General features: G+C 35.2%; 1 long non-coding RNA gene across 1 annotated transcript; it reads left to right on the forward strand.

The window, feature by feature from the left end:
- Positions 1-627: 627 nt before the first annotated feature.
- On the forward strand, positions 628-15833 carry LOC129644764 (uncharacterized). The gene is made up of 3 exons (XR_008710970.1): positions 628-1240; positions 12578-12695; positions 15709-15833. It is a non-coding gene; the product is annotated as an uncharacterized LOC129644764 (long non-coding RNA).
- The last annotated feature ends 224 nt before the right edge of the window (positions 15834-16057 follow it).

Raw genomic sequence — 16057 nt, forward strand, 5'->3', positions numbered from 1 at the left:
TGCTTTTATAGCTACGTACCAAACTAAATACTGGGTAAAATTCAGTGGCAAAGCTAACCTCCATGGGTGTCTTCATAGATAATATTGTTTACTAAGAGAATGTATCCAAAACACAGACAATCCCAATAGAGTGCCATAAGGGGTACTCTCCATGATATAAAGATGATTAGGAAAACCTTTCTACAAAAAGGAGGGTTCTAATTATGAACTAAATATTAAATAGAACAAAGGGAGTGGAGGAGTGAGAAAGAAAACAATGCTCAGATTTGATAAAGACTATGGCACCATCAGCATTTTCTAAATGTGTATACAGAAACCCTCAGTGAGTCAGACAGCTGATACTTAACCTAATAAGCCTGTGTTGAAGCTGGAGGAGCGACAGAGATTAATTAATTCATATGTTAATTAATCAGCACATATTATTGAGTGCCTACCATATACTGGACACTAATAACTGGAAACACAGACATGAGCAAGAGAAAAATTCCCTCGAGCTTAACTTTCCTAGATCTTGGGAGACAGGAAGCAGCCAATGGACAAACAAGCCACTTTTCCGCCCCCAGTTCATTGTTTAAAGTCAGAAGTGTAAAAATATAACAGATGTTCTTTGTTCTATCAACAAATCCCACCTGTGGGATGCCCTACAGTTTTTTGAAGAGGTCTGTCAGAAAATAAGTGATTCATAAAATCACCTGACAGAGCTAAGCGCATGAAGCACGTAAGACAAGGCTGTCAGGATTTTTCAGCTCACCCAATAATGAATGTCATAGGAATGAGCCTGCTTTAATTATTTCTCCCTGGAGTCTTTCTACCATTCCAAGGATGATTCTTGTCTTTTTTTTTTCCCCTCTGTTTGACTTGAATTAGTTTTTCCTTTTGCCATCTATTCCCACATCTTATTCCATTCAACTTCCATACCTGCACTGGAAACCAGCCTCTTAGGCAACTGCTTGGTCAAAGATTGACCCAGGATTCCTTTGAGGACTGACATCTTATTTCTCCAAGGGAGCCAAAGAGGAGCCGTTCAACCTGGAGAATGCTCAAAAGTTTCATAGGGCCAATTTCATGTTTTCAGCAGCCTCTCTTGAATAATTGAGTAGGTTTAACACCAAATAAAATGATGGGCTGTTTTTTTCCTTGAAATTCAATTGTGTGCTATTTTGGAATTCCAGCTTCTACAAGAAATGAATTTTCCCACTAAGAGAAGAAACATTTTACTGAGATTTAAAGACAATGCAAGGTAAGAGACTCTCCAGAAAGGCATTAAAAATTAACTACGGGTTTAAAATTCAGAATGGAAATGACAGAATAAATCTGAATTTTCTCAAATATAACGTAGGTGATACAAATAAATCTCACACATAAAAACTTTAACATTCTGACCACCTTAGCCTGCAGATCCAATTATCCTCCAGCATTTTCAGTTCAACCACGTAGAGCTTATTCACTAGCCCTCCAGTTAGAATATAATAAAAGGTGTGCAGGTGTATTTACACTCAGAGGGAAAAGTTATACGTGAGAACTGCAAGAATTTTCTTCAGGGTTATAAACAACAAACAGTGCATGTCTTAAAGGATATCTATGCACAAGTTTGTCTCATTGTATTAATGCTGTTTTGAGTAAAAATGGGGAGAAATATTTAAAGGAAACACGATATTTTGCCACAGAATTTTGTAATAAAATACTAGGGCTATTGCACTGTGTATTCCATGTCATTGAGACTTTTCATGCTTATCATTCATTCTCCTGTAAGCACTCCCAGGCCCAATGCATCCTGAGTAATTGGTTCCCTGCCTACAAGTTACTCAGAATCCACCAGAAGAGATAGACTCCCCAAATAGATAAGGCCAATAAGACAATGCCACACATGTTATAAAACAGGTGCCCACTGTTGCTGGAACACTGTGTGAAAAAGCAATTAATTTTGCGCTGGTTTACTTGTCTTTGCAAGTGCATAGGAAACCATATAATGCTGAAATGGGTAACACACACTGTTTCTGATTTTCTCACAATCACTTGGGGTTTGGGAAAATAAACGCATAGAGGTAGGCTTGTATTTGTTCACAGAATATGTTAGTTTATGACATTTTATAGAATTGAGGCAGGAGATATAAGGTTTTACACAAAGGATCAGAAGTTGCCTGAAGTCTAAAGTCATTTGTCTTTATCTCTGGCACATCCATGTGATGATCAAGAGCTGTTAAGATCCTGCAGTCAATTAGTAGTGGGCCCAAAGTTGGATAGGCTGTTGAGAAGAATCTCTGGAAAAGGTTTAATGGTTGATGGAGCAGATAGAAGAAATAAAGATATGTTTTTTAAACAGTGGTTCTGGAGTTAATTCTGCAAAGACTAGCCTCATGTCAACATTTCCCTTTATATGGTCTTGGTTTGGGATTTGAAGTTTTGTTTGTTTTTAGAAATGTATTGACATTTTCTAAATCAATAAACATTCTTTTATTTATTTGTTTTGCTTTGTTTTTTTATCATAGTGTGGCTTGTGGAACCTTAGTTTCCCAACCAGGGATTCAGCAGTGAAAGCTGGGAGTGAAAGTGCCAAATAATAACCACTGGACTGCCAGGGAGTTCCCAGGACTTAACTTTTTTTTTTTTTTTTTTAACTTTAACGTAGGCAAGTTTACTTGCAAAGAATTACATTTCTTAAGAAGGAGTGTAATTGTGATGGTAAAGAATCTGCCTGCAATGCAGGAGACCTGGGTTCGATCCCTGGGTTGGGAAGATTCCCTGAAGAAGGGAATGGCAACCCACTGCAGTATTCTTGCCTGGAGAATTCCATGGACAGAGGATCCTGGCTGGCTACAGTCCACGGGGTTGCAAAGAGTCAGACATGACTGAGCAGCCAACACACACAAATTTGGGGGAACACAAAGAAATTATCATCAAGTCAAAAGAAACAATATGTGAATGATGTTAATATAATAAACTGCCACAAAATTCAAAATAAAATATTTAAATTGGTAAACTGAGGTCATTCTATACTTATTACTTTTAAAATAATATTATCATACCCACTCAATTTTAATGATTTCAAGTTTCCAGATTACTCCTTGAGATGTAGATTATTTTCATGTATTAGAGGATCTTCATGTATAAGACCTGTTTCATGCTGACAATCTCATATAATTTAATTTACTTCTCTGTTTTATGACAAAGTATTTCTAAAATGTACAAAACTTCTAATCATTAGCTCTGATATAAAATAGTAAATTGTACCAATTCTAAAATTAAATGCACTTCAGGAGGTCCTACTACATCCTCTTAAGTTTACCACATCCTCTGTTATATAAGAAGCACCTACATTGAATTGCATACCCTGATGAATTCAATGAATTACCTATCACATTGCATACCCTGATTCATATAAATAGGCCTATAAATAAGTGGTACTGAAAATAAGAATCCCTTAAAAAATGTCAGCGCATTTCATCTCTTAAATTTATTAATTTTTAACTCTTACAAAAAACCATAGTGTTCAATATTTTGAGTGGAGAGAATTTATTTTATATGCACAAAAGGTTAATTTAGTTCACTCTACCAGAGTTAACTTCTTGTGTGCCACAGCAGGATTGGCTATATTAACATCCATAAAAAAATTATAAAAATAACTACTGGATACATTTGTAAAGAGTCTGTGGTAGATTGAAAAAAAAAAAAAAAAATCAGTTGCTGATTACTCCCTTCCCTAAGCCCAAACTTTTCCAGGGAGACAGTATAGATTCTCTAGTCAAGAAGTGGTCTGTTTCCCAAGATTTGCATCTGGGTTGCCATGTGACCTGGTTTGGTCAAGAAAACATGAACAAACCTACAACAAGCACACCAGGAATGGATCGTGCTTCAGGTCTCCCTCTCTTTGCAGTCCTGAAGCCACTTTTTGAAGAGCTCCTGGAATTTGCTGGAGGATGAGAGATCCTTTGGGACACAGACAACCCATCTCAACTTAGTCATGTCCTACCCACCCCCCACCCCCACCGGCAGCCAACTGTTAGCCATTTAGCAGTTCTGATGGTAAATATCAGACCCATGTCACTTTCAGTTCTGTTCAGTCACTCAGTCGTGTCCGACTCTTTATGATCCCATGGACGGCAGCGTGCCAGGCTTCCCTGTCCATCATCAACTCCCAGAACTTGCTCAAACTCATGTTTATTGAGTCCATGATGCCATCCAACCATTTCATCTTCTGTTGTCTCCTTCTCCTCCTGCCTTCAATCTTTCTCTGGAGAAGGAAATGGCAACCCACTCCAGTTTTCTTGCCTGGGAAATCCCATGGACAGAGGAGCCTGGTGGGCTACTGTCCATGGGATCACAAAGAGTCAGACACAACTGAGCAATTAACACTTTTAATCTTTCTCAGCATCAGGGTCTTTTCCAATGAGTCCGTTCTTACCATCAGGCCAATTCACTATGGTACCAGGACAACAAATGGTAGAGCATTGCAGTGGAGGTGTGTTTCTCCTGGTATTTCTCTATCCAGATATTCTTCTATCTAATTCTTATGATTAAGTCCATTTAATTCTGTGTCTTTAATCAGAATTTTTTAAGCTTCTGTCCCAAACCAGACTGATTGCTTTCTATTATTGGAGCTCAGCTTTTGTTCCCTTGCTAATTCAAACATCAGCCAGTAAACAAAAACTTCTCTATGCATGTGGCAGAATTCAACAGCTATTGCTATGATTCCCTTGCTATTTCCTTCTCTAATTATTATTGCAACACTTGGAATTATTCATATAGAAACTTCCTTCATAAGCAAATGTGCTTGATTAAATTCTCTCTACCTTAAGCATTAATGATAGGGGGAAAAAAAAACAAAACACCTACATTGTTGAGTTTGGGGATAAGTGCTTAATGGGACCAAGTGACTATAATGAGACAATTATTTTTTTAGGGTCAAGACAAGCCAAGAAGGCTGTCCCCAATACTATAAAATCTTTTGTGTCTACAGTCCTTTCATATTTTCAGCAACATCTTGCCAAAATGCAACTTTCTCTTCCTGAGGTAGAATTTTGTTTCATTGATGCCATCCATACAACCACATATTTGTTTAAAAAAATAATATACAAAATGCTTATTTAGAAGCAAGTACCTGTGCGAGATGCGGCATATTTAAAGACTGATAAGAAAGAAATCCTATCCTCAAGGAAAACTTACCCTCTCTATTTCCAGGATAAAATGTGTTACACGTGGAAAAAATAAATATTAACAAGGGGCCCTTTATTAAAAATTAATATAGTTCCTACATTTTAAAACTCCTAGTAGCTTTTGATATGATGAACAAGGAAAAATATATATTATTCATGTATATCATACATATACACATATATATATACATTTATATACATATACATATATATGTGTGTATATATATATATATAATCTCCACCTCTCTAAGATGAATGTCTCAAATGGCCACATTTCTATAATCTAGGATAAAAATTGGATCCAATCATTATTCTTATTTAAACCTTCTATTTCAGTCAGAAGGGTGCTTGTTAAGTGTCCTTATGGTTTGGAAGGATAAAAGGTAGCCCTGTAAGCATTCAGAGTGTTTTTGCTTTAAGTACAGCTTAGATCCATTATCCTACCCAGTCAGTCATAGAGAAGGTGCTTATTGCCACATTGTCATTGCTTTGTCCTGGAATATTCTAGCTGAGATCAAATTCTTAATCACAGCACTGGTATCTATGAGATATAACACCTAAATACAATACCACTTACCAGGGTTTTTTTCTGTTTTTTTTTTTTTTTTTTTTTTTTTTAAGGAGAAGAATCTTGCTAATTGTTTTCTGTACATTATCAGTTACCAGCTCTGAAAAAAAAAAATACAATCTACTTCCTGCTTTAAAAAGAAAAAGCCAAATAAATTAATGTAATTCTTCAGTTCTTATAACAATTATTGCTGACTGCCAAATGTATCAGAGCAGTCTATAAGCAGCCTACTTGACATTCACAGGAAGCAATACAAAGAAAGGTACTAAGGCTTAGAGAAATCACAGAGGTAGCAGCAAAAGCATACCTCTGCTTCTTACATGTTTTATCTTTAAGCTTTTGTTTCTTTGTATTTCAAAATGAGTGTAATAATATCAATTCTACGAGTTTGGAAAAAATGGTAGAATTTTTTACAACATAACCATGTAAATACCCTTGACCAAAACAGGTAGCAAAGATTCAACAAATGCCACATGCTTTCTTCTTTTGGAACATAATACTTTAAGTATAGTTAATTTGAGTATCATTACAATTTTAAGGAAATCAATTAGGGCATTAAGGACTAATAGAACTTATATGTATACTCTTAAGGATGAAGTCATTTATTATTTTTTTTTTTTTGTCTTCATGAATGGCTTTTTTTTTCTCCCTTTAAAAATGCTCCTTTTATGAATCCATGTTTTTCTTCACATAATTAGATGTTCTTCTTTACATAACTGTAATTCATATAATGGTACAATCCTGTAAATTGCTTCAGCTTTGCTTTTGTGCTAGTTTATGGATACACTGGCAACAGAATACAAAATCATGCTTTTTTTTTTTTATAAACAGTAAAGTGTAAAAAGGAAAGTAAACCTTTGAGTCAATCTTTATAATTTCCCCTATTTCTAAAGAAAGTGGGACATTTGCATAGATTCATTTTCCGAGTTCATTATAGACTATGGAAAAAACTATTCAAATCTACCCTTTCCATCCACCCAGAAATTAAATAGTGCAATTTATAAAATGTAGATGGGATTAAGACATTCTCTTTAATACTTAAAATACTGACATTTTAGAGATAAAATATTTTAAAAATCTAAATTAAATTTTAGGAAGAAAGAAATAGACTACTATATAAGATATATGTGTGTGTGCATGCTCAGTCACTCAGCTGTGTCCAACTCTTTGAGACCCCATGGACTTTAGCCTGCCAGGACTTTAGCCTGTTCATGGAATTTTCCAGGCAAGAATACTGGAGTGGGTTGCCAATTTTTAGTCCAGGGGATCTTCCCAACCCAGGGATCAAACCCATGTCTCCTGCATCTCCTGCATTAACAAACAAATTTTTTACCTCTGAGCCACTGGGAAGCTATTTAAGATGACTTACTGAAAAATACAAATAATTAGTGATATAAGCATTCTACTCATCAATTCTGCCCACTTTACTGCTTTAGTACTTTACCATAAATTATTATAATTTATCTTCTAATTTGGAATTCTTCCAACATCTTCTAAAATATGTTCATAGAATATATTTTCAAAACAAACATCATTTCGATCATCAATTTATAATAACATTTAAGTTTGAAAAAGAAAGTTAGTCTCTCAGTCATATCCAACTCTTTGTTACCCAAAGGACTATAGCCCATCAGACTCCTCTGTCCATGGAATTCTCCAGGCAAGAATACTGGAGTGGGTTGCCATATCCTTCTCCAGAAGATCTTCCTGACCCAGGTATCAAACCCAGGTCTCCCACACTGCAGGCAGACTCTTTAATTAAGTCTTTAATTAATTTAAGTTTATAATAGCTCAATTTCTACTTAAGTTTTCCTCCCTTGATGCAACTTTCCATTTCTGGGTCTCTAGCTTCTCAGTAATGGGATCAGGAATACAACTCCAGATCCTCTTACACCTCAAATGTTCTGGAATTTCATATGTAATATTTTTGTTTAATTTGAATGTTTTATATCACTAAAACCCTTCAAAACCATTACTGAGCCTACAATAAAGCATAGTTTTTAAAAGTCAGAGATAGTCAAATGTAATAATTGTAATGCATACATATTCATTTCAGTAATAGCTTATATTTACATAAGATTTGGTTGATAATTAGATTCCCAGCATAAATTAATTCCTAATCTATGCATTACTTCAATATTAGTTTTTTTACACCAAGTAATACTTCAGTCCATCATCATAATCTCCTAAATAAAAAAGCTGAACTTTTAATTTAATTTCTAAGTTATGTATTCAATGTTATTTTCTTTATACAAAAGAGCATTTCAGCCCATAAATCACATAGTCCTAAGCCAGGAGTATAAACTCATTTTTATTTTACAATTGGATTTTCTTTTTTTTAAGATACAAGTATATTTCAGTTGTAGATATATTTCACAATTTCAATGTTTATTTAAAGAGAATGTGAGCTGGAAACACAATGTCTTCAATGCATTTTAAAGCATTCAGTCCTTTATTTTAATTTATTTTGGATATATGTTTATTTGGACTTATATAGGAGACTGGAACTCCTACAAGGAGTTTGGAAATAGAAATAATGGGATTCTGTATGTGTGTACATGTATTTATATTGTAAAATTCTTGATAATCTGGTTGGAAAAACTGTCTTCATATTTTCATTACTTTATTACTTGGATTTCTGACTGCTCATGAAAAGCATAGCTGTTTAATAACCATTAAAACTCTACTACTGAAGATTTTATTAGATTCAAATATTGATACTTTCCATTTTGAAAAAATGTTAATAAGTTATACATATATATACATATAAAATTATTTCAAATAATATATAGGGGTAAAGTTTTAAACAGATCATCAGGTTACAGTAAAATGAATTCATGAAACTTGTCTGATGGTGAGTTATATGCTTAGTGAAATGGTATTTGGAGTATTCAGATGCAGAGGTTATGAAGCAGTAGTGAACAAAATGGAAATGTGTGATATATTGTTACAAATATTAAAAAAAAAATCTCAATGATATCATAAAAAGCACAGTTTTATTATCTTTCTGACAGATGAAAGAGATCGATTATAATGCATCTGTAGTCTTTACATATGGATTATATGATTAGAATAGATTTGCATGCATGTTTAAATTATGTTGTTTAAATACAATTGGTTCTATTCCAAAGTTTTCATTTGAAATAACAAACATGTTACCAAACACCAAAGCCTACATTTCTTTTCAGGTCTTTTCTCTTTTCTTAAATTATCTGCATTTTTAGATAGTAAAGTGACTATAATATGCAGGTATTATGAAACAATTTGTGTATATTATATCAAAAATTATATGACTACAACAATTCATTTTATAATATATTTAGTTGTTCTAGCATGCACTGGAGGAATGTTTTTATTTAATGAGTTTTCCCAGGTAGGAATATAGTCTAAGAATGTTGAGCAGTAGCTTGGGGTTATCTTATTCTTTCTATTAGGAAGCACTGGCTGACAGTGAGGGTAGAGAACACAGGTGTGGGAATAGTTTTATTCTTCATGCACAAGAGAAAGAGTAAATAAAATATGCTTGAGGAACCTCCCTGGTGGCCCTGTGGTTAAGGCTCTGATCTCCCAATGCAGGAAACACAAGTTCGAATCCTGGTTAGGGAACTAAGATTCCACATGCCTTGCTGTGTAGCTTAAAAAAAAAACAAAAAACAAGCAAACAAAAATATGCTTGAGTTCAAGTCGTGTGCTAGTTTTATAATTTTGTGCATCATATGAAAAACTCTTACTGTTAAATTTTAATACTTTAATATTTTTCTTGAATTTATGTAGTATTCTATACTACAGTACACAAATGGAAACTGAGTTGGCCTTTAATTATCTGTAATTAAGTACAAATTTTATAGAACATTCATTATTTATGTTGCTTTGCATTCTCAAATGTGAATTGTTTATTATATTTTTGCATTACTACACAAAGTAAGTAACAGCTTGTTGCTCAGTTGTGTCCGACTCTTTGCTACCCCATGGACTGTAGCCCACCAGGCTCCTCTGTCCATGGGGATTCTCCAGGCAAGAATACTGAAATGGGTTTCCATGCCCTCCTTCAGGGGATGGTCCCAACCCAGGGATTGAACTTAGGTCTCCTGCACTGCAGACAGATTCTTTACTAGTTGAGCTACCAGGGAAGCCCATTAAAGGTGTAAGTGAAGAATAAAGAACATTCCTCTCTCACTCGAAAAGTCAAGGTCTTTTTAAATCATTTTTTAAAAAATATTTAAGGATAGCAGCCATATTTCAATTATTTTGTAAGTTATGTCTACAATAATAAAGTCAAGGGCTTACAAAGCAGTGACAATTGATTATTCAGATAATAAATTCAACAATCTTCCTTATTCATAAGACCATTAATGAATGGTCACAAAGTAGTATCCTATTTTATCCTATTTTTATTTTTTCCCAGAAGAAAGATGTGCAATTTTACCATTAAATTTAGAAGCTGGAATAAGCTAGGCAGTGTCTTTGAACCCCCTCAATAATACATGAAATCTGACTTCCATTCAACAAAGGTGACGATTGAAGAATCAACTGTATTCCAAGCATCATCACATGTGCAGATGAAACAAACAGAACCAATTTATGCCCCCAATTCTTCAGTATTCTTAGTTTAGAAGGGACACAAGCCTGTGTATTGCTATTTGATAGAATTCCTATTACAGTTACAGGAACAATGCATTGTGGAATCAAAGAGGAAAAACCTACTACGTTATTTCTGTCTGGTGAACTCCAGAAGTATTTCAAATGTGTATGTCACATTAAAAGTATGAGTTTACCAGGGAGAGAGAAAGCCTTTGATCATTCTATTCATAGAGGAAAACATGTGAAATGACGAGTTGTGAAAAGTTCCTGCACACACCCCTTCACATATGTATTCAAAACAAATTTTTTTTAAAATAACTTTTCTGAAAAACACTCAGCTAACAACAGTGAAAATACGGAAATATGGATGCCTATCCTTTCCCCATGGTGTTGACAAACCATGGAAAAGTTTGAAAATGGATAACTGTGATGTCTTTTTTTTTTTTTTTTTTAAGGGAAAGCAGAATACAGAAGGGGCTTTAGAAGGTAGGGTATTTTGGTCAAGGAAAAGGAAATTGGTGAGAGAAAGAAGTGTGTCCAGATGGTAAAAGGTCTTATGAAGTTTGTTAATATATGTTAAGTTGTTTGGACTGTGTTGTGCAGTCAATGGACAGTGTTTTAAACAAAGAGTGAAACAACTGATGGGATATTAGAAAGGTAACACTGACAGCATTAAGCAGGAAAATGAATCAAAGAGAGACTAAATGAAGCAAAGAGAGACTCCTTGAGTCAGGAAGCCTGCCACAAAAATTCCATGTGACAGACAAGAACAGCCTGAGTAAATTTACCTACAGTGGTGATGAAGAAAAGAGGGAAGGAAAATGGGAAACATATTTCTGAGCTACTAAGAAAGCTGAGCACTGAAGAATTGATGCTTTTGAACTTTGTTGTTGGAGAAGACTCTTGAGAGTCCCTTGGACTGCAAGGAGATCCAACCAGTCCATTCTAAAGGAGATCAGCCCTGGGTGTTCTTTCGAAGGGCTGATGCTAAAGCTGAAACTCCAATACTTTGGTGACCTCATGCAAATACTTGACTCACTGGAAAAGACTCTGATGCTGGGAGGGATTGGGGGCAGGAGGAGAAGGGGACAACAGAGGATGAGATGGCTGGATGGCATCACCGACTCGATGGACAAGAGTTTGGGTGAACTCCAGGAGTTGGTGATGGACAGGGAGGCCTGGCGTGCTGCAATTCATGGGGTTGCAAAGAGTCGGACACGACTGAGCAACTGAACTGAACTGAATATAATAAAAACATTATCAATTCCCAAACATAAGGTGTTAGGAAAGTCACAATTTGAGAGACTATTGAACAGATTTTACTTATGAGACCTAGAGCAGTAGGGGGTGGGAAAAATTAAATAACACACAGATTCTAGAAGGCAACTATTTGATGGGGATGGGTGAGTTTATTTTGGAATAGGAGAAATCCCAAAGTGGCAGTAAGGACACACAAATGAAGTCATGCAGTAAACCCTAGACAATGTAAGTTTAACGCTGGGGAGAGAGCTCCATGCCAAAGATAAAGACTTGAGTATCATCAAAATGTTTACTATAGAACAGTGGTTATCTTTTCTGCTCATTATAATCACCTAAGAAATTTTTTTTAGAAATTGACTACTGCTTCACATCCTAAGGGATTCTGATACAAGTCATTTGGAGTTCAGGTTAGACAATGGGATTACAAAAAAAGAAAAAAGAAAACAAAACTTTCTAGGTGATTTCAATGTGCTGCAAAGTTAAGAAACTTTGACATGCAGGGACAAATTTGTATTTATTTTAAAGTTATTTTTTTATTTTTATTTTTTTTTATTTTTATTTTTTATTTTAAAGTTATACTCCCAGACCAAACTTGCCTGTTTTTCCATATTTCTCTTGACTTCCTACTTTTGCATGCCAACAGAACAGTATTTGAATCAAAGCTCTGCTAGTTATCTATGAAACTGTGTACATTAAAATCACAAGTTTCTTTTCTGGAAGACAGTGGTGATATTGCCTTTTCACTGATTTGTAGGATCATGTGCCAAAAAAGCAATGCTGAATGAGCATCCATAAATATCATCATGTACAAGCATCATTATTAATTATTAATACCACATTGTCTTATTCTCCATTATATAAAGGTTGAAGGATTTTCAGCATAACTTTTCTATCATGTGAACATTCTCTGGTGTTGCCCTTCTTTGGGATTGGAATGAAAACTGACCTTTTTCAGTCCTGTGGCTACTGCTCAATTGTCCAAATTTTCTGACATATGAATGTATCACTTTAACAGCATCACCTTTAAGGATTTTAAATAGCTCAGCTGGAATTCCATCACCTCCACTATCTGTGTTTGTAGTAATGCTTCCTAAGGCCCACATGATGCAAGACTCCAAGATGACCGACTCTAGGTGAGTAACCCCACCAAAAATATACGTCCTTTTCATCATCCAGGATTGGCATGCAAAAGTAGGAAGTCAAGAGAAATATGGAAAAACAGGCAAGTTTGGTCTGGGAGTATAAAATAAAAAGGAAACACTGACAGAGTTTTGTCAATAGAACACACTGGTCATAGAAAACTCCCCTTTCCTGCAACACAAGAACAACTCTGATGTGCATAATGTGGACATCACCAGATGTTCAATATTGAAATCAGATTGATTATGATCTTTGTAGCTCAAAATCCTTCAAGTTGGGCTTTAGCAATACTTGAATTGAGAACTCCCTGGTGTACAAACTAAATTTCAAAGAGGCAGAGGAACCAGAGATCATGTTGCCAACATTCACTGGCTCATGGAGAAAACAGGGGAGTTCTAGAAATACATTTAATTCTGCTTCATTAACTTTGATAAAGGCTTTGACTGTGTCACAACAAGTTGTGGAACATTCTTAAAGAAGACAGACACCTTACCTGTCATCTAAGAAACCTGTAGGCAGGTCAAGAAGCAACAGTTAGAACCAGACATGGAACAACAGATGTTCAAAATTGGGAAAGGAGTATGACAAGGCTTATTTAACTTATATAAGAGTATATCATGTGAAAGGCCAGACTGGATGAAGCACATGCTGGAATCAAGACTGATGGGAGAAATATCAACAATCTCAGATAACCTGATGATACCACTCTAATGGCAGAAACCAAAATGTGTCCTTGAGGACGGTAAGTGAAAAGAGTGAAAAGAGGAGAGTGAAAAAGCTGGCTTAAAACTCAACATTCAAAAAACTAATATAATGGCCTCTGGTTCCATCACTTCATGGCAAATAGATGTGGAAAAAGTGGAAGAAGTGCCAGATTTTATTTTCCTGGGTTCCAAAATCTCTGTGAATGGTGACTGTAGCCATGAAATTAAAAGACACTCACTCCTTGGAAAGAAAGGTATGACAAGCCTAGACAGTATATTAAAAAGCAGAGACACCACTGTGCCAATGAAGGTCCATATGGTCAAAGCTGTAGTTTTCACAGTAGTCAGTATGGATGTGAGAATTGGATCATAAAGAAGACTGAGTGCCAAAGAGTTGAAGCTTTTGAACTGGTGCTGAAGAAGGCTCTTGACAGCACTGTGGACTGCAAGAAGATCAAACCAGTCAATCCTAAAGGCAATAAGTCCTGAATATTCATTGGAAGGACCGATGCTGAGGCTGAAGCTCCAATACTTTGGCCACCTGATGTGAAGAGCCAACTCATTGGAAAAGACCCTGATGCAGGGAAAGATTGAAGAGGAAAGGAGAATAGGGTGGCAGAGGATGAAATGGTTAGACAGCATTAGTGAATCAGTGGACATGAGTTTGAGCAAACTCAGGGAGATAGTGGAAGACAAAGGAACTTACCATGCTTCATGGGGTTGCAAGGAGTTGGGTGTGACTTAGCGACTGAACAACATTTTTTTTTTCCCCCAGCAAAGGCAGTTTTACTTAGATATAAGGGATTTAACAACAAATTTTTTTTTATTTTATTTTATTTTTAAACTTTACAATATTGTATTAGTTTTGCCAAATATCAAAATGAATCCGCCACAGGTATACATGTGTTCCCCATCCTGAACCCTCCTCCCTCCTCCCTCCCCATTCCATCCCTCTGGGTCATCCCAGTGCACCAGCCCCAAGCATCCAGTATCGTGCATCGAACCTGGACTGGCAACTCGTTTCATACATGATATTTTACATGTTTCAATGCCATTCTCCCAAATCTTCCTACCCTCTCCCTCTCTCACAGAGTCCATAAGACTGTTCTATACATCAGTGTCTCTTTTGCTGTCTCGTACACAGGGTTATTGTTACCATCTTTCTAAATTCCATATATATGCGTTAGTATACTGTATTGGTGTTTTTCTTTCTGGCTTACTTCACTCTGTATAATAGGCTCCAGTTTCATCCACCTCATTAGAACTGATTCAAATGTATTCTTTTTAATGGCTGAATAATACTCCATTGTGTATATGACAACAAATTTTTAAGGGAAATTTTTTTGAAGGACTTTTGTTTTCCTTGAGTGGAAATAATTATAAAAATAAGTAAAGGAGCCAGGGAATGAAAAGGTTGAAAATACAGGAAAGGGGAAAATGGACAACTTCTTACCCCAATGAGAATGATTGTCTTAGAAGAGAAGAAAATAAGATTTTTCTGAGACAACTGTGTGTGAACAGGTGTTACACATAATTGGAGAAGTGGAAAGGAAAGAAGAGAGAAAACTCTACTGATACTATTGGGCAGGAGCTACTCCATGCTAGAGCTTGAATTTACTGAGGGTGGAGATCACTTTCATTCACTTCCATGCCATTTAATATCCACTACCCTGCAGCATAGAGATTGGTATTTAATATATGTTTTTGATGAAGTGAACTATGACTTGTTCATGCTTATTCTGGGACAGTAAGTAATGGAGGACAAGAATTTCAATGTAAAACAAAGATCCAATGGGAAATTTCCTGTATTCTCTATGTCATCTCTTCTATTTATTATTATTTCCTGGTGTATTTTTATGTCATGTCTTTTATTTTTTTCCTTTTCGATACAAATTTTATTTTATATTACAGTATAGTTGATTCATACCATTATGTTAGTTTCAGATGTCCAGCAAAGTGATCCAGTCATACAGGCATATATATCCATTCTTTTATAGATTCTTTTCCCATTGAGGTTATTACTGAATATTGAGTAGAGTTTCCTGTGCTATGCAGTAGATCCTTGCTGACTATCTATTTTATATATAGTACTGTTCATATGTTTATCCCTCCCCTCGCACCTTTCCCTTTTGATAACTATAAGTTTGTTTTAGAAGTCTGTAAATCTGTTTCTGTTTTGTAAATAAGTTCATTTGTATCATTTTTTTTAGATTCTGCATATAAGTAATATATGATATTTGTCTTTGTCTGACTTATTTCACTTAGTATGATAATTTCTCTTTTAAATTACTTCTCATTTCAGAAAGAGTGGAGAATCTTAATGGAGAAAGAATGAAAATGAAAGAAAGATGAAATAAAATGCAAAGTGGGGATCTAATGTACACAATGATTCTTATAGTTAAAAATATGGTTCTGTATACTTGACACTTGCAAGTGAACCCGAAATGTTCTCATCACAATGAATAAATAGTAATTATGTCATGTAATAAAGGTGTTAATTAATGCTATGGTGGTAATCATTTTGCACTATGTAAGTGTATCAACTCAACATTTTATTACCTTAAAATTGTGCAATGTTATATACCTTCTGTGTCTCAATTAAAAATCCATAAAGTAGGTGAACTGTAGGAGGATAGGCCAAGCTGTATGGC

Source organism: Bubalus kerabau, chromosome 2 (assembly GCF_029407905.1).
Source record: "Bubalus kerabau isolate K-KA32 ecotype Philippines breed swamp buffalo chromosome 2, PCC_UOA_SB_1v2, whole genome shotgun sequence".
NCBI lineage: Eukaryota > Metazoa > Chordata > Mammalia > Artiodactyla > Bovidae > Bubalus > Bubalus kerabau.